The sequence below is a fragment of the Tachysurus fulvidraco genome, chromosome 6 (assembly GCF_022655615.1).
Source record: "Tachysurus fulvidraco isolate hzauxx_2018 chromosome 6, HZAU_PFXX_2.0, whole genome shotgun sequence".
Lineage (NCBI taxonomy): Eukaryota > Metazoa > Chordata > Actinopteri > Siluriformes > Bagridae > Tachysurus > Tachysurus fulvidraco.
The window spans coordinates 7,428,496-7,452,247 of NC_062523.1; the positions used below are offsets into that span (position 1 = coordinate 7,428,496).

Genomic DNA, 23,752 nt, shown 5'->3' on the forward strand with positions numbered 1-23,752 from the left:
TAACGTGAGCATCACCAAGACGTGATTTGAACACGCAACCTTCTGATTTGGCAACACAAGGTCCCAAGCCAGATGCAAAAGTGCACCATAAAGCAAACATGGACGAGCACGTGCTTCTCCGTCGACAAGGACAAAAAAGAAGTGGTCGAAACTCAGAGGCAAGACATAGGCAATGACTGGTTTGAATAATTCTCGCAATACAGGAAATTTGATCATCAAGGTAGGACTCAGATAGCTCAGTCATATGGATTCAGAAGACAAGCTTTGGAATTGCTGCTGATTTCACTGTGAGCAGCAAGAGTACATAGCAAAAGATCAAAGCAGAGGTTAAGACTCTCTTATGAAACCGACAAAAGTCTGTTTTCGAAATTATTTGCTGCTACCTGTGCAACAATAACATGAGCATCACCAAGACGTGCCTGATCGTCACAGAAATCCGATTCTTTATAAAAGTCTCCGCATTTGATTGTGCATAAAAATCCCTATGTGTATAATAGATCAAAGCTTGACCCTGACGTGATTTGAACATGCAACCTTCTGATTTGGCAACACAAGGTCCAAAGCCAGATGCAAAAGTGCACCATAAAGCAAACATGGACGAGCATGTGCTTCTCCGTCGACAAGGACAAAAAAGAAGTGGTCGAAACTCAGAGGCAAGACGTAGGCAATGACTGGTTCGAATAATTCCCGCAATACAGGTAAGTTGATCATCAAGAGAGAAGCTTTTTATTGTCATTTCAACCATATATAGCTGTTGCAGTACACAGTGAAATGAGACAACGTTTCTCCAGGATCAAGGTGCTACATAAAACAAAGACAGGGCTAAGGACATGTAAGTAGTCTTAGCCACATAAAGTGCAACTGTGCAACCTGGTGCAAACAGTGCAGGACAAGACAAGCAAGACAGTGCAGGACAAAAAACAGTGCAGACATTAAGTGACAAGACAATACAAAAAGTACAAAAAGTACAAAAAGTATAAAAAGTACAAAAAATGCAATAACTATAAGGTAGGGCTCAGATAGCTCAGTCATATGGATTCAGAAGACAAGCTTTGGAATTCCTGCTGATTTCACTGTGACCAGCAAGACTACAGAGCAAAAGATCAAAATAATCAGACAAAACAGTGGAACATGCATTTCCACATGCCTGACGCGTTTGGACCTAAAGTCAGCTGCAAGGTAGAGCCCGGATGGCTCAGTCGGTAGAGCATCAGACTTTTAATCTGAGGGTCCAGGGTTCAAGTCCCTGTTCGGGCGTTTATATCTATATGCGATGCTGGTAGCAAAATGAAAAGCCTGCTTTAGGTTGCGGTTGGTGCTTCAATGAACCAAAGGACAAATGCTTGGCTTGCTGCTGCTTCATTGTACAAATGAGAAGTTAGAAGCAGAGGTTAAGACTCTCTTATGAAACCGACAAAAGTGTGTTTTCGAAATTATTTGCTGCTACCTGTGCAACGATAACGTGAGCATCACCAAGACGTGCCTGATCGTCACAGAAATCCGATTCTTTATAAAAGTCTCCGCATTTGATTGTGCATAAAAATCCATATGTGTATAAAAGAGCAAGGATTGACCCTGACGTGATTTGAACACGCAGCCTTCTGATTTGGCACCACAAGGTCCCAAGCCAGATGCAAAAGGGCACCATAAAGCAAACATGGACGAGCACGTGCTTCTCCGTCAACAAGGACAAAAAAGAAGTGGTCGAAACTCAAAGGCAAGACATAGACAATGACTGGTTCGAATAATTCCCGCAATACAGGTAAGTTGATCATCAAGGTAGGGCTCAGATAGCTCAGTCATATGGATTCAGAAGACAAGCTTTGGAATTGCTGCTGATTTCACTGTGACCAGCAAGAGTACAGAGCAAAAGATCAAAATAATCAGACGAAACAGTGGAACATGCATTTCCACATGCCTGACGCGTTTGGACCTAAAGTCAGCTGCAAGGTGGAGCCCGGATGGCTCAGTCGGTAGAGCATCAGACTTTTAATCTGAGGGTCCAGGGTTCAAGTCCCTGTTCGGGCGTTTATATCTATATGCGATGCTGGTAGCAAAATGAAAAGCCTGCTCTAGGTTGCTATTGGTGCTTTAATGAACCAAAGGACAAATGCTTGGCTTGCTGCTGCTTCATTGTACAAATGAGAAGTTAGAAGCAGAGGTTAAGACTCTCTTATGAAACCGACAAAAGTGTATTTTCGAAATTATATGCTGCTACCAGTGCAACGATAACGTGAGCATCACCAAGACGTGCCTGATCGTCACAGAAATCCGATTCTTTATAAAAGTCTCCGCATTTGATTGTGCATAAAAATCCCTATGTGTATAATAGAGCAAGGCTTGACCCTGACGTGATTTGAACACGCAGCCTTCTGATTTGGCACCACAAGGTCCCAAGCCAGATGCAAAAGGCACCATAAAGCAAACATGGACGAGCACGTGCTTCTCCTTCGACAAGGACAAAAAAGAAGTGGTCAAAACTCAGAGGCAAGACATAGGGAATGACTGGTTCGAATAATTCCCGCATTACAGGAAAGTTGATCATCAAGGTAGGGCTCTGATAGCTCAGTCATACGGATTCAGAAGATTTGACAAGCTTTGGAATTGCTGCTGTTTTCACTGTGACCAGCAAGAGTACATAGCAAAAGATCGAAGCAGAGGTTAAGACTCTCTTATGAAACCGACAAAAGTCTGTTTTCGAAATTATTTGCTGCTACCTGTGCAACGATAACGTGAGCATCACCAAGACGTGCCTGATCGTCACAGAAATCCGATTCTTTATAAAAGTCTCCGCATTTGATTGTGCATAAAAATCCCTATGTGTATAATAGAGCAAGGCTTGACCCTGACGTGATTTGAACACGCAGACTTCTGATTTGGCACCACAAGGTCCCAAGCCAGATGCAAAAGGGCACCATAAAGCAAACATGGACGAGCACGTGCTTCTCCGTCGACAAGGACAAAAAAGAAGTGGTCGAAACTCAGAGGCAAGACATAGACAATGACTGGTTCGAATAATTCCCGCAATACAGGTAAGTTGATCATTAAGAGAGAAGCTTTTTATTGTCATTTCAACCATATATAGCTGTTGCAGTACACAGTGAAATGAGACAACGTTTCTCCAGGATCAAGGTGCTACATAAAACAAAGACAGGGCTAAGGACATGTAAGTAGTCTTAGCCACATAAAGTGCAACTGTGCAACCTGGTGCAAACAGTGCAGGACAAGACAAGCAAGACAGTGCAGGACAAAAGACAGTGCAGGACAAAAAACAGTGCAGACATTAAGTTACAAGACAATACAAAAAGTACAAAAAGTACAAAAAGTACAAAAAGTACAAAAAATGCAATAACTATAAGGTAGGGCTCAGATAGCTCAGTCATATGGATTCAGAAGACAAGCTTTGGAATTTCTGCTGATTTCACTGTGACCAGCAAGACTACAGAGCAAAAGATCAAAATAATCAGACAAAACAGTGGAACATGCATTTCCACATGCCTGACGCGTTTGGACCTAAAGTCAGCTGCAAGGTAGAGGCCGGATGGCGCAGTCGGTAGAGCATCAGACTTTTAATCTGAGGGTCCAGGGTTCAAGTCCCTGTTCGGGCGTTTATATCTGTATGCGATGCTGGTAGCAAAATGAAAAGCCTGCTTTAGGTTGCTGTTGGTGTCTTAATGCTTCATTGAACCAGATTACAAATGCTTGGCTTGCTGCTGCTTTATTGTACAAATGAGAAGTTAGAAGCAGAGGTTAAGACTCTCTTATGAAACCGACAAAAGTGTGTTTTCGAAATTATTTGCTGCTACCTGTGCAACGATAACGTGAGCATCACCAAGACGTGCCTGATCGTCACAGAAATCCGATTCTTTATAAAAGTCTCCGCATTTGATTGTGCATAAAAATCCCTATGTGTATAATAGAGCAAGGCTTGACCCTGACGTCATTTGAACACGCAGCCTTCTGATTTGGCACCACAAGGTCCCAAGCCAGATGCAAAAGGGCACCATAAAGCAAACATGGACGAACACGTGCTTCTCCGTCGACAAGGACAAAAAAGAAGTGGTCGAAACTCAGAGGCAAGACGTAGGCAATGACTGGTTCGAATAATTCCCGCATTACAGGAAAGTTGATCATCAAGGTAGGGCTCAGATAGCTCAGTCATACGGTTTCAGAAGATTTGACAAGCTTTGGAATTGCTGCTGTTTTCACTGTGACCAGCAAGAGTACATAGCAAAAGATCGAAGCAGAGGTTAAGACTCTCTTATGAAACCGACAAAAGTCTGTTTTCGAAATTATTTGCTGCTACCTGTGCAACGATAACATGAGCATCACCAAGACGTGCCTGATCGTCACAGAAATCCGATTCTTTATAAAAGACTCCGCATTTGATTGTGCATAAAAATCCCTATGTGTATAATAGAGAAAGGCTTGACCCTGACGTGATTTGAACACGCAGCCTTCTGATTTGGCACCACAAGGTCCCAAGCCAGATGCAAAAGTGCACCATAAAGCAAACATGGACGAGCATGTGCTTCTCCGTCGACAAGGACAAAAAAGAAGTGGTCGAAACTCAGAGGCAAGACATAGGCAATGACTGGTTCGAATAATTCCCGCAATACAGGAAAGTTGATCATCAAGGTAGGGCTCAGATAGCTCAGTCATACGGATTCAGAAGACAAGCTTTGGAATTGCTGCTGATTTCACTGTGAGCAGCAAGAGTACATAGCAAAAGATCAAAGCAGAGGTTAAGACTCTCTTATGAAACCGACAAAAGTCTGTTTTCGAAATTATTTGCTGCTACCTGTGCAACAATAACATGAGCATCACCAAGACGTGCCTGATCGTCACAGAAATCCGATTCTTTATAAAAGTCTCCGCATTTGATTGTGCATAAAAATCCCTATGTGTATAATAGATCAAAGCTTGACCCTGACGTGATTTGAACATGCAACCTTCTGATTTGGCAACACAAGGTCCAAAGCCAGATGCAAAAGTGCACCATAAAGCAAACATGGACGAGCATGTGCTTCTCCGTCGACAAGGACAAAAAAGAAGTGGTCGAAACTCAGAGGCAAGACATAGGCAATGACTGGTTCGAATAATTCCCGCAATACAGGAAAGTTGATCATCAAGGTAGGGCTCAGATAGCTCAGTCATACGGATTCAGAAGACAAGCTTTGGAATTGCTGCTGATTTCACTGTGACCAGCAAGAGTACAGAGCAAAAGATCAAAATAATCAGACGAAACAGTGGAACATGCATTTCCACATGCCTGACGCGTTTGGACCTAAAGTCAGCTGCAAGGTGGAGCCCGGATGGCTCAGTCGGTAGAGCATCAGACTTTTAATCTGAGGGTCCAGGGTTCAAGTCCCTGTTCGGGCGTTTATATCTATATGCGATGCTGGTAGCAAAATGAAAAGCCTGCTTTAGGTTGCTGTTGGTGCTTCAATGAACCAGAGGACAAGTGCTTGGCTTGCTGCTGCTTTATTGTACAAATGAGAAGTTAGAAGCAGAGGTTAAGACTCTCTTATGAAACCGACAAAAGTGTGTTTTCGAAATTATTTGCTGCTACCTGTGCAACGATAACGTGAGCATCACCAAGACGTGCCTGATCGTCACAGAAATCCGATTCTTTATAAAAGACTCCGCATTTGATTGTGCATAAAAATCCCTATGTGTATAATAGATCAAAGCTTGACCCTGACGTCATTTGAACACGCAACCTTCTGATTTGGCAACACAAGGTCCCAAGCCAGATGCAAAAGTGCACCATAAAGCAAACATGGACGAGCATGTGCTTCTCCGTCGACAAGGACAAAAAAGAAGTGGTCGAAACTCATAGGCAAGACATAGGCAATGACTGGTTCGAATAATTCCCGCAATACAGGAAAGTTGATCATCAAGGTAGGGCTCAGATAGCTCAGTCATACGGATTCAGAAGATTTGACAAGCTTTGGAATTGCTGCTGTTTTCACTGTGACCAGCAAGAGTACATAGCAAAAGATCGAAGCAGAGGTTAAGACTCTCTTATGAAACCGACAAAAGTCTGTTTTCGAAATTATTTACTGCTACCTGTGCAACGATAACATGAGCATCACCAAGACGTGCCTGATCGTCACAGAAATCCGATTCTTTATAAAAGTCTCCGCATTTGATTGTGCATAAAAATCCCTATGTGTATAATAGATCAAAGCTTGACCCTGACGTGATTTGAACACGCAACCTTCTGATTTGGCAACACAAGGTCCCAAGCCAGATGCAAAAGTGCACCATAAAGCAAACATGGACGAGCACGTGCTTCTCCGTCGACAAGGACAAAAAAGAAGTGGTCGAAACTCAGAGGCAAGACATAGACAATGACTGGTTCGAATAATTCCCGCAATACAGGTAAGTTGATCATCAAGGTAGGGCTCAGATAGCTCAGTCATACGGATTCAGAAGACAAGCTTTGGAATTGCTGCTGATTTCACTGTGACCAGCAAGAGTACAGAGCAAAAGATCAAAATAATCAGACGAAACAGTGGAACATGCATTTCCACATGCCTGACGCGTTTGGACCTAAAGTCAGCTGCAAGGTAGAGCCCGGATGGCTCAGTCGGTAGAGCATCAGACTTTTAATCTGAGGGTCCAGGGTTCAAGTCCCTGTTCGGGCGTTTATATCTATATGCGATGCTGGTAGCAAAATGAAAAGCCTGCTTTAGGTTGCTGTTGGTGCTTCAATGAACCAAAGGACAAATGCTTGGCTTGCTGCTGCTTCATTGTACAAATGAGAAGTTAGAAGCAGAGGTTAAGACTCTCTTATGAAACCGACAAAAGTGTGTTTTCGAAATTATTTGCTGCTACCTGTGCAACGATAACGTGAGCATCACCAAGACGTGCCTGATCGTCACAGAAATCCGATTCTTTATAAAAGTCTCCGCATTTGATTGTGCATAAAAATCCCTATGTGTATAATAGAGCAAGGCTTGACCCTGACGTCATTTGAACACGCAGCCTTCTGATTTGGCACCACAAGGTCCCAAGCCAGATGCAAAAGGGCACCATAAAGCAAACATGGACGAGCACGTGCTTCTCCGTCGACAAGGACAAAAAAGAAGTGGTCGAAACTCAGAGGCAAGACGTAGGCAATGACTGGTTCGAATAATTCCCGCATTACAGGAAAGTTGATCATCAAGGTAGGGCTCTGATAGCTCAGTCATACGGATTCAGAAGATTTGACAAGCTTTGGAATTGCTGCTGATTTCACTGTGACCAGCAAGAGTACATAGCAAAAGATCGAAGCAGAGGTTAAGACTCTCTTATGAAACCGACAAAAGTCTGTTTTCGAAATTATTTGCTGCTACCTGTGCAACGATAACATGAGCATCACCAAGACGTGCCTGATCGTCACAGAAATCCGATTCTTTATAAAAGTCTCCGCATTTGATTGTGCATAAAAATCCCTATGTGTATAATAGAGCAAGGCTTGACCCTGACGTGATTTGAACACGCAGCCTTCTGATTTGGCACCACAAGGTCCCAAGCCAGATGCAAAAGTGCACCATAAAGCAAACATGGACGAGCACGTGCTTCTCCGTCGACAAGGACAAAAAAGAAGTGGTCGAAACTCAGAGGCAAGACGTAGGCAATGACTGGTTTGAATAATTCCCGCAATACAGGAAAGTTGATCATCAAGGTAGGGCTCAGATAGCTCAGTCATACGGATTCAGAAGTTTTGACAAGCTTTGGAATTGCTGCTGTTTTCACTGTGACCAGCAAGAGTACATAGCAAAAGATCGAAGCAGAGGTTAAGACTCTCTTATGAAACCGACAAAAGTGTGTTTTCGAAATTATTTGCTGCTACCTGTGCAACGATAACGTGAGCATCACCAAGACGTGCCTGATCGTCACAGAAATCCGATTCTTTATAAAAGTCTCCGCATTTGATTGTGCATAAAAATCCCTATGTGTATAATAGGGCAAGGCTTGACCCTGACGTGATTTGAACACGCAACCTTCTGATTTGGCAACACAAGGTCCCAAGCCAGATGCAAAAGTGCACCATAAAGCAAACATGGACGAGCACGTGCTTCTCCGTCGACAAGGACAAAAAAGAAGTGGTCGAAACTCAGAGGCAAGACATAGGCAATGACTGGTTTGAATAATTCTCGCAATACAGGAAATTTGATCATCAAGGTAGGACTCAGATAGCTCAGTCATATGGATTCAGAAGACAAGCTTTGGAATTGCTGCTGATTTCACTGTGACCAGCAAGAGTACAGAGCAAAAGATCAAAATAATCAGACGAAACAGTGGAACATGCATTTCCACATGCCTGACGCGTTTGGACCTAAAGTCAGCTGCAAGGTGGAGCCCGGATGGCTCAGTCGGTAGAGCATCAGACTTTTAATCTGAGGGTCCAGGGTTCAAGTCCCTGTTCGGGCGTTTATATCTATATGCGATGCTGGTAGCAAAATGAAAAGCCTGCTTTAGGTTGCTGTTGGTGTCTTAATGCTTCAATGAACCAGATTACAAATGCTTGGCTTGCTGCTGCTTTATTGTACAAATGAGAAGTTAGAAGCAGAGGTTAAGACTCTCTTATGAAACCGACAAAAGTGTGTTTTCGAAATTATTTGCTGCTACCTGTGCAACGATAACGTGAGCATCACCAAGACGTGCCTGATCGTCACAGAAATCCGATTCTTTATAAAAGTCTCCGCATTTGATTGTGCATAAAAATCCCTATGTGTATAATAGAGCAAGGCTTGACCCTGACGTCATTTGAACACGCAGCCTTCTGATTTGGCACCACAAGGTCCCAAGCCAGATGCAAAAGTGCACCATAAAGCAAACATGGACGAGCACGTGCTTCTCCGTCGACAAGGACAAAAAAGAAGTGGTCGAAACTCAGAGGCAAGACGTAGGCAATGACTGGTTTGAATAATTCCCGCAATACAGGAAAGTTGATCATCAAGGTAGGGCTCAGATAGCTCAGTCATACGGATTCAGAAGATTTGACAAGCTTTGGAATTGCTGCTGTTTTCACTGTGACCAGCAAGAGTACATAGCAAAAGATCGAAGCAGAGGTTAAGACTCTCTTATGAAACCGACAAAAGTGTGTTTTCGAAATTATTTGCTGCTACCTGTGCAACGATAACGTGAGCATCACCAAGACGTGCCTGATCGTCACAGAAATCCGATTCTTTATAAAAGTCTCCGCATTTGATTGTGCATAAAAATCCCTATGTGTATAATAGGGCAAGGCTTGACCCTGACGTGATTTGAACACGCAACCTTCTGATTTGGCAACACAAGGTCCCAAGCCAGATGCAAAAGTGCACCATAAAGCAAACATGGACGAGCACGTGCTTCTCCGTCGACAAGGACAAAAAAGAAGTGGTCGAAACTCAGAGGCAAGACATAGGCAATGACTGGTTTGAATAATTCTCGCAATACAGGAAATTTGATCATCAAGGTAGGACTCAGATAGCTCAGTCATATGGATTCAGAAGACAAGCTTTGGAATTGCTGCTGATTTCACTGTGACCAGCAAGAGTACAGAGCAAAAGATCAAAATAATCAGACGAAACAGTGGAACATGCATTTCCACATGCCTGACGCGTTTGGACCTAAAGTCAGCTGCAAGGTGGAGCCCGGATGGCTCAGTCGGTAGAGCATCAGACTTTTAATCTGAGGGTCCAGGGTTCAAGTCCCTGTTCGGGCGTTTATATCTATATGCGATGCTGGTAGCAAAATGAAAAGCCTGCTTTAGGTTGCTGTTGGTGTCTTAATGCTTCAATGAACCAGATTACAAATGCTTGGCTTGCTGCTGCTTTATTGTACAAATGAGAAGTTAGAAGCAGAGGTTAAGACTCTCTTATGAAACCGACAAAAGTGTGTTTTCGAAATTATTTGCTGCTACCTGTGCAACGATAACGTGAGCATCACCAAGACGTGCCTGATCGTCACAGAAATCCGATTCTTTATAAAAGTCTCCGCATTTGATTGTGCATAAAAATCCCTATGTGTATAATAGAGCAAGGCTTGACCCTGACGTCATTTGAACACGCAGCCTTCTGATTTGGCACCACAAGGTCCCAAGCCAGATGCAAAAGGGCACCATAAAGCAAACATGGACGAGCACGTGCTTCTCCGTCGACAAGGACAAAAAAGAAGTGGTCGAAACTCAGAGGCAAGACGTAGGCAATGACTGGTTCGAATAATTCCCGCATTACAGGAAAGTTGATCATCAAGGTAGGGCTCAGATAGCTCAGTCATACGGATTCAGAAGATTTGACAAGCTTTGGAATTGCTGCTGTTTTCACTGTGACCAGCAAGAGTACATAGCAAAAGATCGAAGCAGAGGTTAAGACTCTCTTATGAAACCGACAAAAGTCTGTTTTCGAAATTATTTGCTGCTACCTGTGCAACGATAACATGAGCATCACCAAGACGTGCCTGATCGTCACAGAAATCCGATTCTTTATAAAAGTCTCCGCATTTGATTGTGCATAAAAATCCCTATGTGTATAATAGAGAAAGGCTTGACCCTGACGTGATTTGAACACGCAGCCTTCTGATTTGGCACCACAAGGTCCCAAGCCAGATGCAAAAGTGCACCATAAAGCAAACATGGACGAGCATGTGCTTCTCCGTCGACAAGGACAAAAAAGAAGTGGTCGAAACTCAGAGGCAAGACATAGGCAATGACTGGTTCGAATAATTCCCGCAATACAGGAAAGTTGATCATCAAGGTAGGGCTCAGATAGCTCAGTCATACGGATTCAGAAGACAAGCTTTGGAATTGCTGCTGATTTCACTGTGAGCAGCAAGAGTACATAGCAAAAGATCAAAGCAGAGGTTAAGACTCTCTTATGAAACCGACAAAAGTGTGTTTTCGAAATTATTTGCTGCTACCTGTGCAACGATAACATGAGCATCACCAAGACGTGCCTGATCGTCACAGAAATCCGATTCTTTATAAAAGTCTCCGCATTTGATTGTGCATAAAAATCCCTATGTGTATAATAGAGCAAGGCTTGACCCTGACGTGATTTGAACACGCAGCCTTCTGATTTGGCACCACAAGGTCCCAAGCCAGATGCAAAAGTGCACCATAAAGCAAACATGGACGAGCATGTGCTTCTCCGTCGACAAGGACAAAAAAGAAGTGGTCGAAACTCAGAGGCAAGACGTAGGCAATGACTGGTTCGAATAATTCCCGCAATACAGGTAAGTTGATCATCAAGGTAGGGCTCAGATAGCTCAGTCATACGGATTCAGAAGACAAGCTTTGGAATTGCTGCTGATTTCACTGTGACCAGCAAGAGTACAGAGCAAAAGATCAAAATAATCAGACGAAACAGTGGAACATGCATTTCCACATGCCTGACGCGTTTGGACCTAAAGTCAGCTGCAAGGTGGAGCCTGGAAGGCTCAGTCGGTAGAGCATCAGACTTTTAATCTGAGGGTCCAGGGTTCAAGTCCCTGTTCGGGCGTTTATATCTATATGCGATGCTGGTAGCAAAATGTTTTAGGTTGCTGTTGGTGTCTTAATGAACCAGAGGACAAATGCTTGGCTTGCTGCTGCTTCATTGTACAAATGAGAAGTTCGAAGCAGAGGTTAAGACTCTCTTATGAAACCGACAAAAGTGTGTTTTCGAAATTATTTGCGGCTACCTGTGCAACGATAACGTGAGCATCACCAAGACGTGCCTGATCGTCACAGAAATCCGATTCTTTATAAAAGTCTCCGCATTTGATTGTGCATAAAAATCCCTATGTGTTCAATAGAGCAAGGCTTGACCCTGACGTGATTTGAACACGCAGCCTTCTGATTTGGCACCACAAGGTCCCAAGCCAGATGCAAAAGGGCACCATAAAGCAAACATGGACGAGCACGTGCTTCTCCGTCGACAAGGACAAAAAAGAAGTGGTCGAAACTCAGAGGCAAGACGTAGGCAATGACTGGTTCGAATAATTCCCGCAATACAGGAAAGTTGATCATCAAGGTAGGGCTCAGAGAGCTCAGTCATCAGGATTCAGAAGATTTGACATGCTTGGCTTGCTGCTGCTTCATTGTACAAATGAGAAGTTCAAAGCAGAGGTTAAGACTCTCTTATGAAAGAGACAAAAGTGTGTTTTCGAAATTATTTGCTGCTACCTGTGCAACGATAACGTGAGCATCACCAAGACGTGCCTGATCGTCACAGAAATCCGATTCTTTATAAAAGTCTTGCATTTGATTGTGCATAAAAATCCCTATGTGTATAATAGAGCAAGGCTTGATTCTGACGTGATTTGAACATGCAACCTTCTGATTTGGAGTCAGACGTGCATCCGTGGCACCACAAGGCCCCAAAACAGATGCAAAAGTGCACCATAAAGCAAACATGGCATCGACAAGGACAAAAAAGAAATATATGCAAACCTGGCAGCAAAACTAGATGACTAGATTCCCATACCCAAACTATTAAAGTTAAACTTTTTAAGCTCCTGTGTCAATTCTCACCTTATTGTATGAGTGTGAAGCACAACTTAGAGATTTGACAGCCACTGTTAGGTTGGCACTTTCTCTTGTAACATCACATGTTTACTTGATACACGTGTCACATTTCAGATAATGGGCAATCAGTGGTAACTGTAATGCTTAAACAGAACCTTGTGGAACACTGAACATTAGTGTATCAGACTGTCACCATTTAGATCTACAAATTGAGCTGTCATATAAAACCTGATCCAGGAGAGGGCTATCCCTTTAACACCAACAACATGTTCTAGCCTATCAAAAGCTGCACTAAGATCACGTAATACTAGCAAAGAGACACAACCTTGCTCAGAGGCCAGTTGAACAAGTCATTTACAACTTTAACCAGCATTGTCTCTGTGCTATGATGAGACCTAAATCCTGACTGATGCATTTCATGAGTATTATTCCTATGTACATATGAACATAACTGTTGAGCTACAACCTTTTCTAGGATCCTGAAGATAATATAGCCAGTGCTAAGACAAGCATAGCCAGTGCTAAGAGAAGAATTTATTATCTTCGGAATGGGTTGGATAGCTACTGGTAATATCTGTTAATGAAACATGTGGGTAAAGTATTTTATAAGAAATCAGTGAAAATAAGTCAGTTTATTTAATGTGATTTAAACGGTCTAAATACTGATCAAAAACAGAAATATTACCTATGTCATTATCTATCAATTTGTTTGGTCTAATGGTCTGAATTGTATGCCTGATGTTATCAATTTTTCCATTGAAATAATGCATGAAGTCATTACTGATACAAATAGATGGGGCATGGGGTAGCTTAATGGTTATGGTGTTAAGCTGCCAATTGGAAGGTTGTGAATTTTATCCCAGGTCCACCAAGCTGCCACTGTTGGGTACCTATGAAGGCTTTCCTCTCGTGCTAATCAAAATACTGATAATTTAGATATCTATCAGTTCAGCGACCATAAGCTGCTGTAAGCTACATCAACATGCGGCATTGGGATGAGTCCAGAGCATACTACAGGTTCGGACATCGCTTCGCTAATTTACACACCTCTACAATATTACTCTTATTAATCTTTGACTGACAAAGGCATATATCAGCTGCTACATGGAAAACTTCCTTAGAGTACCTATGCTTGCCTAAGACCCTAAGATTACCTACAATGTCCGGCATCCTGGCTCCCTGAATACACTTAACCAGTGCTGCTGGAGCCCCTAAAGGCCTAGTTAATTTTACATGCCTTAAGATGGGGTCTCCTATAATCATAGCTCTTTCAGGTTGCTCAGCTGTAGCATCTTGTACCAGTCATTTTAGATTTCATGTCCCAGGCACCCTAAATTTCAACATCTACTCCTCAATTAACCGATGAGCAACCCAGTTTTACACTAAACATCTGGCTCCAGAATGTCTGGAGTCTCCACAAAGACCAGATAACCCCATGCGGCTCATTGGGGCCTGCAAACAGAACTCTCTCTCACACACACACACACACACACACACACACACACACACACACACACACACACACAACACAATGAGACATTCCGTTTACTAATAAAACCCAAGATAAGGTACTCTAAGGTTCTCATTCTTATAACCCTTTTTGTAATGTGTTTCTTCTTTTAAGGCTTGCCTGACTTAAAATTATTTGCTCCTTAATTTCCTGACAAGGGTGTATTTTATTCATGTGTCAGAAAACAACATTGTATTTTAAAATCCGTTATACTCTATCATCATATCTTACTGATCATGGCATGTTAATGTATACCTGTTCTAATGTCGTTTGCCCCTTTAAGGTCTGATGTCAGAATGTATACGAAGCTATCGTTTTCTTTTTACTTCCCTAATGAAAGTGCATCTTGTTTATGTTTCATTTTTGTTTCTTTGCCTTTATCTTTGCCTTGATTAATGATCTATGTATGTAATGTACCGCTGCCTTCATACCGTCATTACCCTTCATGTTTAGTATCCAAATGACCACAAAATTATCAGTTACTCATTTTTCAAGCACTGGTGTATTTTATTTGAGCACGAAAGGCGCCATACCATCTTAATACACCCTGGATCAAACTTTAAAGTCATCTAAAAGTTTGATAGCTAAACCACGCCCACAGACACCTGAAACAAAGGGAGTTTTTCCCTTCAAAATCCTGGTCATCTTCCCAAAGATGGGTGGAGTTCGCGACCTTTAAATTGTCACAAACACCACTAATCCGTGGTCAGACTTCCGGAACAGCTTCAAGACGACTCCATCTTCCTTCAAAGAAGTTCCAGCAAGCTTCACTTCCAAGAACAACAACTGCTCTGATCTTCAGGAGAACTTGGAAGAATGTCTGACCCCACCCTAACTGACTTTTCAGAGTTTTCTCTGTTGCATCCGGACTCTTGTTCAGTAAGCCAATGCAAGTAACCGTTTCCTTTACCAACCAATCTAGATGCGTAATTTTAAGTAGGAATCTTTCATTGAATCTTAAGGTGAATTTAAGTTTCTGTGACGATTTCCCAGTTAGGGTGTGATTAATTTTTGAGTCTAAGCTTGCCATTCCTTTCCTTCCTTTCTCTAGTTTCTTCTTTCCAGTCTCTTCCTCCCTTTCCCCAATTTTAATTTCTTTTGTTTTATTTTATTTTCATTTTCGTTTTCCCTATTTCTTTTGTATGTTTGTGTAGTTAGTTTTATGTTGTGTTTGTCTCATTCATTAAATGTCATAATTTTGAGCCACAGGTGATTTGTCTCTGAGTATCGCTCACAAATTAAGGTACCTGCAATATCTGGTCTGAACTACATGCTCTATTAAGTTATCCATCCATCCATCCATTTTCTACCGCTTATCCGGGGCCGGGTCGCGGGGGCAGCAGTCTAAGCAGGGATGCCCAGACTTCCCTCTCCCCGGACACTTCCTCCAGCTCTTCCGGGGGAATACCGAGGCGTTCCCAGGCCAGCCGAGAGACATAGTCCCTCCAGCGTGTCCTAGGTCTTCCCCGGGGCCTCCTCCCGGTTGGACATGCCCGGAACACCTCCCCAGGGAGGCGTCCAGGAGGCATCCGAAACAGATGCCCGAGCCACCTCAGCTGACCCCTCTCAATGTGGAGGAGCAGCGGCTCTACTCTGAGCTCCTCCCGAGTGACTGAGCTCCTCACCCTATCTCTAAGGGTGCGCCCAGCCACTCTGCGGAGGAAACTCATTTCGGCCGCCTGTATCCGGGATCTTGTCCTTTCGGTCATGACCCAAAGCTCATGGCCATAGGTGAGGGTAGGAACGTAGATCGACTGGTAAATAGAGAGCTTCGCCTTGCGGCTCAGCTCTTTCTTCACCACAACAGATCGGTATATCGACCGCATCACTGCGGAAGATACACCGATCCGCCTGTCAACCTCCCGCTCCATCCTTCCCTCACTCGTGAACAGGACCCCAAGATACTTAAACTCCTCCACTTGAGGCAGGAACTCTCCACCAACCTGAAGAGGGCAAGCCACCCTTTTCCGGCTGAGAACCATGGCCTCGGACTTGGAGGTGCTGATTCTCATCCCCGCCGCTTCACACTCGGCTGCAAACCGTCCCAGTGCATGCTGAAGGTCCTGATTTGAAGAAGCCAACAGGACAACATCATCTGCAAAAAGCAGAGACGAAATCCTGTGGTCCCCAAACCTGACTCCCTCCGGCCCCCGACTGCGCCTAGAAATCCTGTCCATATAAATAATGAACAGGACCGGTGACAAAGGGCAGCCCTGCCGGAGTCCAACATGCACCGGGAACAAGTCTGACTTACACCCGGCAATGCGAACCAAACTCCTGCTCCGGTCATATAGGGACCGGACAGCCCTTAACAGAGGGCCCCGGACCCCATACTCCCAGAGCACCCCCCACAGGCCATCACGAGGGACACAGTCAAATGCCTTCTCCAGATCCACAAAACACATGTGGACTGGTTGGGCAAACTCCCATGAACCCTCCAGCAACCTGGTGAGGGTATAGAGATGGTCTAGTGTTCCAAGACCAGGACGAAACCCGCATTGTTCCTCCTGAATCCAAGGTTCGACTATCGGCCGAATTCTCCTCTCCAGTACCCTGGCATAGACTTTTCCGGGGAGGCTGAGGAGTGTGATCCCCCTATAGTTGGAACACACCCTCCGGTCCCCCTTCTTAAACAGAGGGACCACCACCCCAGTCTGCCAGTCCAGAGGCACTGTCCCCAACCGCCACGCGATGTTGCAGAGGCGTGTCAGCCAAGACAGCCCCACAACATCCAGAGACTTAAGGTACTCAGGGCGGATCTCATCCACCCCCGATGCCTTGCCACTGAGGAGCTTCTCAACTACCTCAGTGACCTCAGCTTGGGGGATCGACGAGTCCACAACCGAGCCCTCCACCTCTGCCTCCTCAATGGAAGACATGTTGGTGGGGTTGAGGAGATCCTCGAAGTACTCCTTCCACCGTCCAAGGATGTCACCAGTCGAAGTCAGCAGATTCCCACTCCCACTGTAAACAGTGTGAGCAGGGCACTGCTTCCCCCTCCTGAGACGCCGGACGGTTTGCCAGAATTTCTTCGAGGCCAACCGATAGTCCTTCTCCATGGCCTCACCGAACTCCTCCCAGACCCGAGTTTTTGCCTCTGCAACCACCCGGGCTGAAGCTCGCTTGGCCCTCCGGTAACTATCAGCTGCCTCCGGAGTCCCCCGAGCCAACCAGGCTCGATAGGACTCCTTCTTCAGCTTGACGGCATCCCTTACTTCCGGGGTCCACCACCGGGTTTGGGGATTGCCACCTTGACAGGCACCGGAGGCCTTACGGCCACAGCTCCGTGCGGCTGCATCAACAATGGAGGTGGAGAACATGGTCCACTCGGACTCAATGTCTCCAACCTCCCTCGGGATCTGGTTGAAGCTCTGCCGGAGGTGAGAGTTGAAGATCTCTCTGACAGGAGACTCTGCCAAACGTTCCCAACGGACCCTCACAGTACGTTTGGGTCTGCCAAGTCTGTCCAACTTCCTCCCCTGCCATCGGACCCAACTCACCACCAGGTGGTGATCAGTTGACAGCTCCGCCCCTCTCTTTACCCGAGTGTCCAAGACATACGGCCGGAGGTCAGATGAAACAACCACAAAGTCGATCATCGACTTCCGACCTAGGGTGTCCTGGTGCCATGTGTACTGATGGACACCCTTATGCTTGAACATGGTGTTTGTTATGGATAAACTGTGACTAGCACAGAAGTCCAATAACAGAACACCACTCGGGTTCAGTTCGGGGGGGCCGTTCCTCCCAATCACGCCCCTCCAGGTGTCACTGTCGCTGCCCACGTGAGCGTTGAAGTCCCCCAGTAGAACGACGGAGTCCCCAGTCGGGGCACTTTCTAGCACCCCTTCCAGAGACGCCAAGAAGGTCGGGTACTCTACACTGCCATTTGGCCCATAAGCACAAATAACAGTGAGAGACCTCTCCCCGACCCGAAGGCGCAGGGAAACGACCCTCTCGTTCACCGGGGTGAACTCCAACACATGGCTGCTGAGCTGGGGGGCTATGAGCAAGCCCACACCAGCCCGCCGCCTCTCACCGCGGGCAACTCCAGAGTAGTAGAGAGTCCAGCCTCTCTCGAGGAGTTGGGTTCCAGAGCCCAAGCTGTGCGTGGAGGCGAGCCCAACTATCTCTAGTCGGTATCTCTCAACCTCCCGCACCAGCTCAGGCTCCTTCCCCCCCAGCGAGGTGACATTCCATGTCCCTAGAGTCAGATTCCATGTCCGGAGATTGGGTCGCCGAGGCTCCCGCCTTCGACTGCCACCCAATCTACATTGCACCAGCCCCTTACGGTTTCTCCTGCAGGTGGTGGGCCCACAGGAGATCGGCCCCACGTCGCTCCCTCGGGCTGAGCCCGGCCGGGCCCCGTGGGGTAAGACACGGCCACCAGGTGCTCGCATGCGAGCCCCAACCCCGGGCCTGGCTCCAGGGTGGGGCCCCGGTTGCGCCATACCGGGCGACGTCACGGACCTTGTTATTATTTCTTCATAAAGGGTTTTTGAACCGCTCTTTGTCTGGCCTGTCACCTAGGACCTGTTTGCCTTGGGAGACCCTACCAGGGGCAGAAAGCCCCAGACAACATAGCTCCTAGGATCATTCAGGCACGCAAACCCCTCCACCACAATAAGGTGGCGGTTCAAGGAGGGGTCTATTAAGTTAATTTAATTTAAATTACGGTATACAGTAAAAGGAAAGCGAATCTTTCTTGGCCGGGAAGATACCGCCTTCATAGAATTAATAAAGGTACCGCCGGACGAACAGACCAAATAAGCGTAACGTTAATTCCAGTACCGTTAATTTCAACTTAGGTTAAAATATTTGGAAGTCACTATAACACGTTATAACGTGTAAGCCTTAGCATTAGCGTTAACTTTTTGCCGCCAAGTCGTCACCCATTTGCCCCTCTGTGAGGATTCTAATCCCGGATATGGAGGGTTACTAACTCCGCCTAAGGCATCCAGATTTTTGCCTACAGAAACTACACAACTATCGCTAATGTTCTCTAGTGTCTGGATGCGCACCTCTAAAGCTGAGATCTTCTCCGTCAGAGAGCTAACTAACATACACTTATCACATGTAAAATTAATGCTAATGACAGAGGAAGAATTACTAAACATCCTGCAGCTCACACACTGGACAAGCTGAAAGTTTGCCATACTGAATGATTACGTACCTTTGACTTGAATCAGATCAGAATATTATAAAGAAACAAAGAGTGTTTTCTCCGCTAGCTGTTTGAAGACAGGAAACAAACAAGCGTCTCCTGATGAAAAGGAATAAAAGGAACTGCGATAGAAAAATAAAGAATTTAAAGAAGTAAAGCAACAATGTAAAATATAAACTAAAGAGAGGAAATAAAAAAACAGTATAATTTAAATGCTGCAATAAGCATGAAGCACAAAAACATGCGGCAAATAATTCAAGCATAGGAAGTGACTGAGGCCAGGCACATGCAGTTGCCCTTAATCAGGTTGAATGGCTAAAGAAAAACAAAATGAAGACTTTGGAGTAGCCTAGTCAAAGTCCTGACCTGACCTTATTGAGATGCTGTGGTATGACCTTAAAACACTCCAGTGTGGCTGAATTACAACAATTCTGCAAAGATGAGTGGACCAAAATTCCTCCACAGCACTGTAACAGACTCACTGCAAGTTATCACAAACGCTTGATTGTAGTTCTTGCTGCAAAGGTTAACCTAACCAGTTATTAGGTTTACAGGGCAAGCACTTTTTCACACGGGCCATGTAGGTTAGGATTTTGTTTTCACTTAATAATATAAACCTTCATTTAAAGACTGCATGTTGTGTTTACTTGTGTTATCTTTGACTAATACCTGAAAAATTCTTTGATGATCTGAAACATTAAAGTGTGACAAACATGAAACAAAACAAAAAATCAGGAAGGGGGCCAACACTTTTTCACACCACTGTGTGTACTGATAATGATCTGTCAAATAAGACCTGAGTTTAACTAGTGCTGCCTCTGTGCTATGATGAGGCCTAAATCATGATTGATACAATTCATGAATGTGATTCCTATGTAGGTATGAACATAACTGCTGTGCTACAACCTTTTCTAGGATCTTGGAGATAAAGTGGAGGTTTGATATTGGCCTATAGTTGGACAGCTGAATTGATTATTTTTAGAAGGGGTACAGTTTATGTAGCAATAAGGACTGCATTATCCATAATGCAAGAGAGAGCACGGTGTGTTTTGGGAAAATAATAAATGGATGTTCACCATGTGGGTTGGACATGACGGTGTACTGCGTGGTTATTGAGAAAGCTTGCATACACATCATAATACATGGTGTCAGAAGTGAACATAGCGATTAGGTAACAGAGAACCACGGGCAGAAAACAAATCACATGATGGCTGTTGCAGCACTGCAAATATCGCATCCGGAGGCGTTTGATTTCTCCAATGCGGCGGATTATCCAAGATGGCATCGGGACTGAGTGAAAAGCCTGAGAAATACCAGATCAACTCCCTGTTATATACCATGGGAGATGAAGCAGATGATATATTTGCTCTTTTACCGCTGGGTGAGTCAGACAGAAAAAAATATGAATCTGTGGTGGAGGCATTCAGACAGCACTGCGTCTGAATGTGTAGAGACTTTCATAACAGCAGTACACAAGCTGGCAGAACACTGTAATTTCGGCGCATTGAAAGAAGAATTAATCCAAGACAGGATAGTTGTAGGCATCAAAGACAGAAGACTGTCAGAACGTTTACAACTCGACCCAGAGCTAACGTTAGCAAAACCTATACAAACAGTGCGCCAAAACGAAACAGTAAAGAAACAACAAACGGTGCTACACAGAACAGACGCACCAGTCACTCACGGTTTGAATATGGATGCGATTGGAAGTCCTGCTACAAGCTATAACAAGCATGTTATGGTCCAGTATAAGAGACAGGTCAGATATCAAAATGATAAAAGGAAACAAAAATCACTATAAAAAGACTATGGTAGATGTGGACAGGGAAGGAAACATTCATGGAAAGACTGCCCGGCAAAAGATGCTGAGTGTCGGAAATGTAAGAAAAAGGGCCATTACGCAGTTGTGTGTCGGACGTACAAACTGGACTGTGTTTCGCAACAGGACAGAGAAATCTCAGAGTGTGAGAATTACGCATTTCTCGGAGAACTGTCAACAGGGACTGTTACAGAATGGACAGAGACTGTCACTGTGAACGGAACTCCTGTCCATTTTAAACTTGACACAGGAGCTGCTCTGTCTGCGATTCCGGAGGGCATCTACAAAGCAAATAATTTTGGTCAGCTGAAAACAGCACCAAAAATATGTCCTGTATGGCCCAGGACACAATGTTCTAGATGTTAAAGGATGTTTCCAGTGTGTGCTGGGTGCTAAAGGTAAGAGCAGCACTCAGGAAGTGTATGTTGTAAACAAACTAACAGTCTCTTCTCGGTCTTCCCGCTATTGAGGCCTTACATCTCGTTCACAGAATGGAAACAGTCACACTACAGGACTGTGATTACATTAGAACATTTCCAACAGTTTTCAGTGGCCTAGGATTGCTGAAAGACCCATATCACATAGAGCTGCAGACAGAGGCGATACCATACGCATTGTCAACACCCCGAAGAGTTCCCATACCCCTCAGAATGAAAGTGAAAGAAGAACTTGACCGAATGGAGTCAATGGGTGTAATCTTGAAAGTGAGCAGCCCCACAGAATGGTGTGCAGGAATGGTTGTTGTTCCTAAAGCAAATGGAAAGATACGTATATGTGTGGACTTGAAAATATAAACAAGTGGGTCAAGAGAGAGCGTCACATTCTTCCGTCTGTAGATCAGTCTTTGGCCATGTTGTCAGATGCTACAGTATTTACAAAACTGGATGCAAGATCAGGCTTCTGGCAGATTCCTCCTACAGAAGAATCGAGACCTCTCACCACGTTTATTACTCCATTTGGGAGATATTTTTTCAACAGACTTTCATTTGGCATTGCATCGGCACCAGAACACTTTCAGAGACGAATTTCACAGCTACTGGAGGATTTCAGCGGGGTCATAGGTCATGCAGATGACATCCTAGTCTTTGGGCGAGACAAATATGAACATGACCAGCGTCTGAACAAAGTATTGAAAAAATTACAAGCAGTGGGACTTGCGCTGAATGAAAAGTGTGAGTTTGCTAAAACTGAAATGCAACAAAATCACAACAAAAGGGTTGGAGGCAGATCCAAATAAAGTCAGTGCTATTCTGCATATGCCAGAGCCCAAGAGTGTGGCAGATGTACGCAGAGTCCTCGGAATGGCAAATTACCTTGCTAAATTCCTGCCACAACTTGCTTCATTCACCGTCCCATTTAAAGAACTGCTTAAACAGAGATCTGATTGGCTATGGGATGAGCCTCAGAGACAAGTGTTTCAAAGATTAAGACAAGAATTGAGTTCACCAAAAGTGCTGGCTGCTTATTCCCAGGACAGAGAGACAAAGGTTGCTGCAGATGCATCATCTTACGGCTTAGGCGCCGTGTTATCACAGAAACAGAAAGACGGAACATGGAAGCCAGTAACATACATATCCAGGAGTCTAACAGACACATAGAAGCGCTATGCGTAGATCGAAAAGGAAGCACTAGCAGTCACATGGGCATGTGAGAGACTGGCTTTATATCTACAAGGTCTGCACTTCACGTTGCTTACGGACCATAAACCACTTATACCACTGCTGGGAAGCAGAGGACTAGACAAACTACCACCCAGAATCCTCAGATTTCGCCTTCGCTTGCTGCGCTTCAGTTTTGATATTCAGCATGTTCCAGGGAAAAACTTAATCACGGCAGATACACTCTCACAGGCACCACTGGAGGTGGGTCCATCACAGGCAGACTTACAGCTGGAAAAGGATGTAAAGGTCTTTGTGGATACAATTGTGTCATCCGTCCCTGTAACTGACAACAAACTGGAGCTTATTCAACAAGCTCAAGCAGAGGACATTACCTGCAGAAAGGTAAAAGCACACTGTCTTGCAGGTTGGCCTGAAAAACATCAATTGAGCAAAGAGCTGGTACCATACTGGCAGGTGAGAGCAGAACTGACTGTACCTAATGACATTTTGCTTAAAGGTGACAGACTTGTCATTCCAGAGATGCTGCAGAGCGACATACTAAAACGGATACATGACGGGCACCAGGGGATAACAAAGTGCCGTGCTCGAGCACAACACTCCGTCTGGTGGCCGGGTATTTCATCACACATCCGTCAAATGGTGGAACAGTGCCACACCTGCAATCGCCACAAGATCGTTCACTGCAAGCCACTCTTACCTTCTTCACTTCCAGCACGTCCATGGCAGAGAGTTGGAATGGATCTGTTTGAATGGAAGAAGAAAACGTACCTGCTCACGTGCTCAAGGTGTGTAGACAGGGAGGAGCAGACGAAAGAGGGACAGACACGTGACGAGAAACGTAAATAGATGCACGTGGCCAAAGTCTGGGCTGAGTCCTGACAGTAGGTTGATTGGCATCTTTGGAAAATTGTCCGTAGTGTGTGAGTGTACGAGTGAATGAGAGTGTGTGTGCCCTGCGATGGGTTGGCACTCCGTCCAGGGTATGTCCTGCCTTGATGCCCGATGACGCCTGAGATACAGTAAGCACAGGCTCCCCATGACCCGAGAAGTTCGGATAAGCGGTAGAAAATGAATGAATATTATAGAATACAGAATTTTATTATTCATTTTCACTTACACAGAACAGAAATGGAAATTTGAAATACACTTGTTT

General features: G+C 44.7%; 8 non-coding genes across 8 annotated transcripts; all 8 read left to right on the forward strand.

Annotated features, from left to right (window-relative positions):
• Positions 1 to 1,184: 1,184 nt before the first annotated feature.
• Positions 1,185 to 1,257, forward strand: trnak-uuu. The gene has a single exon. It is a non-coding gene; the product is annotated as a tRNA-Lys (tRNA).
• Positions 1,258 to 1,955: 698 nt separating this feature from the next.
• trnak-uuu lies at positions 1,956 to 2,028 on the forward strand. Its single transcript has one exon. It is a non-coding gene; the product is annotated as a tRNA-Lys (tRNA).
• Positions 2,029 to 3,535: 1,507 nt separating this feature from the next.
• trnak-uuu lies at positions 3,536 to 3,608 on the forward strand. The gene has a single exon. It is a non-coding gene; the product is annotated as a tRNA-Lys (tRNA).
• A 1,701-nt stretch (positions 3,609 to 5,309) lies between these two features.
• On the forward strand, positions 5,310 to 5,382 carry trnak-uuu. Its single transcript has one exon. It is a non-coding gene; the product is annotated as a tRNA-Lys (tRNA).
• A 1,198-nt stretch (positions 5,383 to 6,580) lies between these two features.
• Positions 6,581 to 6,653, forward strand: trnak-uuu. The gene has a single exon. It is a non-coding gene; the product is annotated as a tRNA-Lys (tRNA).
• A 1,698-nt stretch (positions 6,654 to 8,351) lies between these two features.
• Positions 8,352 to 8,424, forward strand: trnak-uuu. Its single transcript has one exon. It is a non-coding gene; the product is annotated as a tRNA-Lys (tRNA).
• Positions 8,425 to 9,630: 1,206 nt separating this feature from the next.
• Positions 9,631 to 9,703, forward strand: trnak-uuu. The gene has a single exon. It is a non-coding gene; the product is annotated as a tRNA-Lys (tRNA).
• A 1,701-nt stretch (positions 9,704 to 11,404) lies between these two features.
• Positions 11,405 to 11,477, forward strand: trnak-uuu. Its single transcript has one exon. It is a non-coding gene; the product is annotated as a tRNA-Lys (tRNA).
• Positions 11,478 to 23,752: the final 12,275 nt, after the last annotated feature.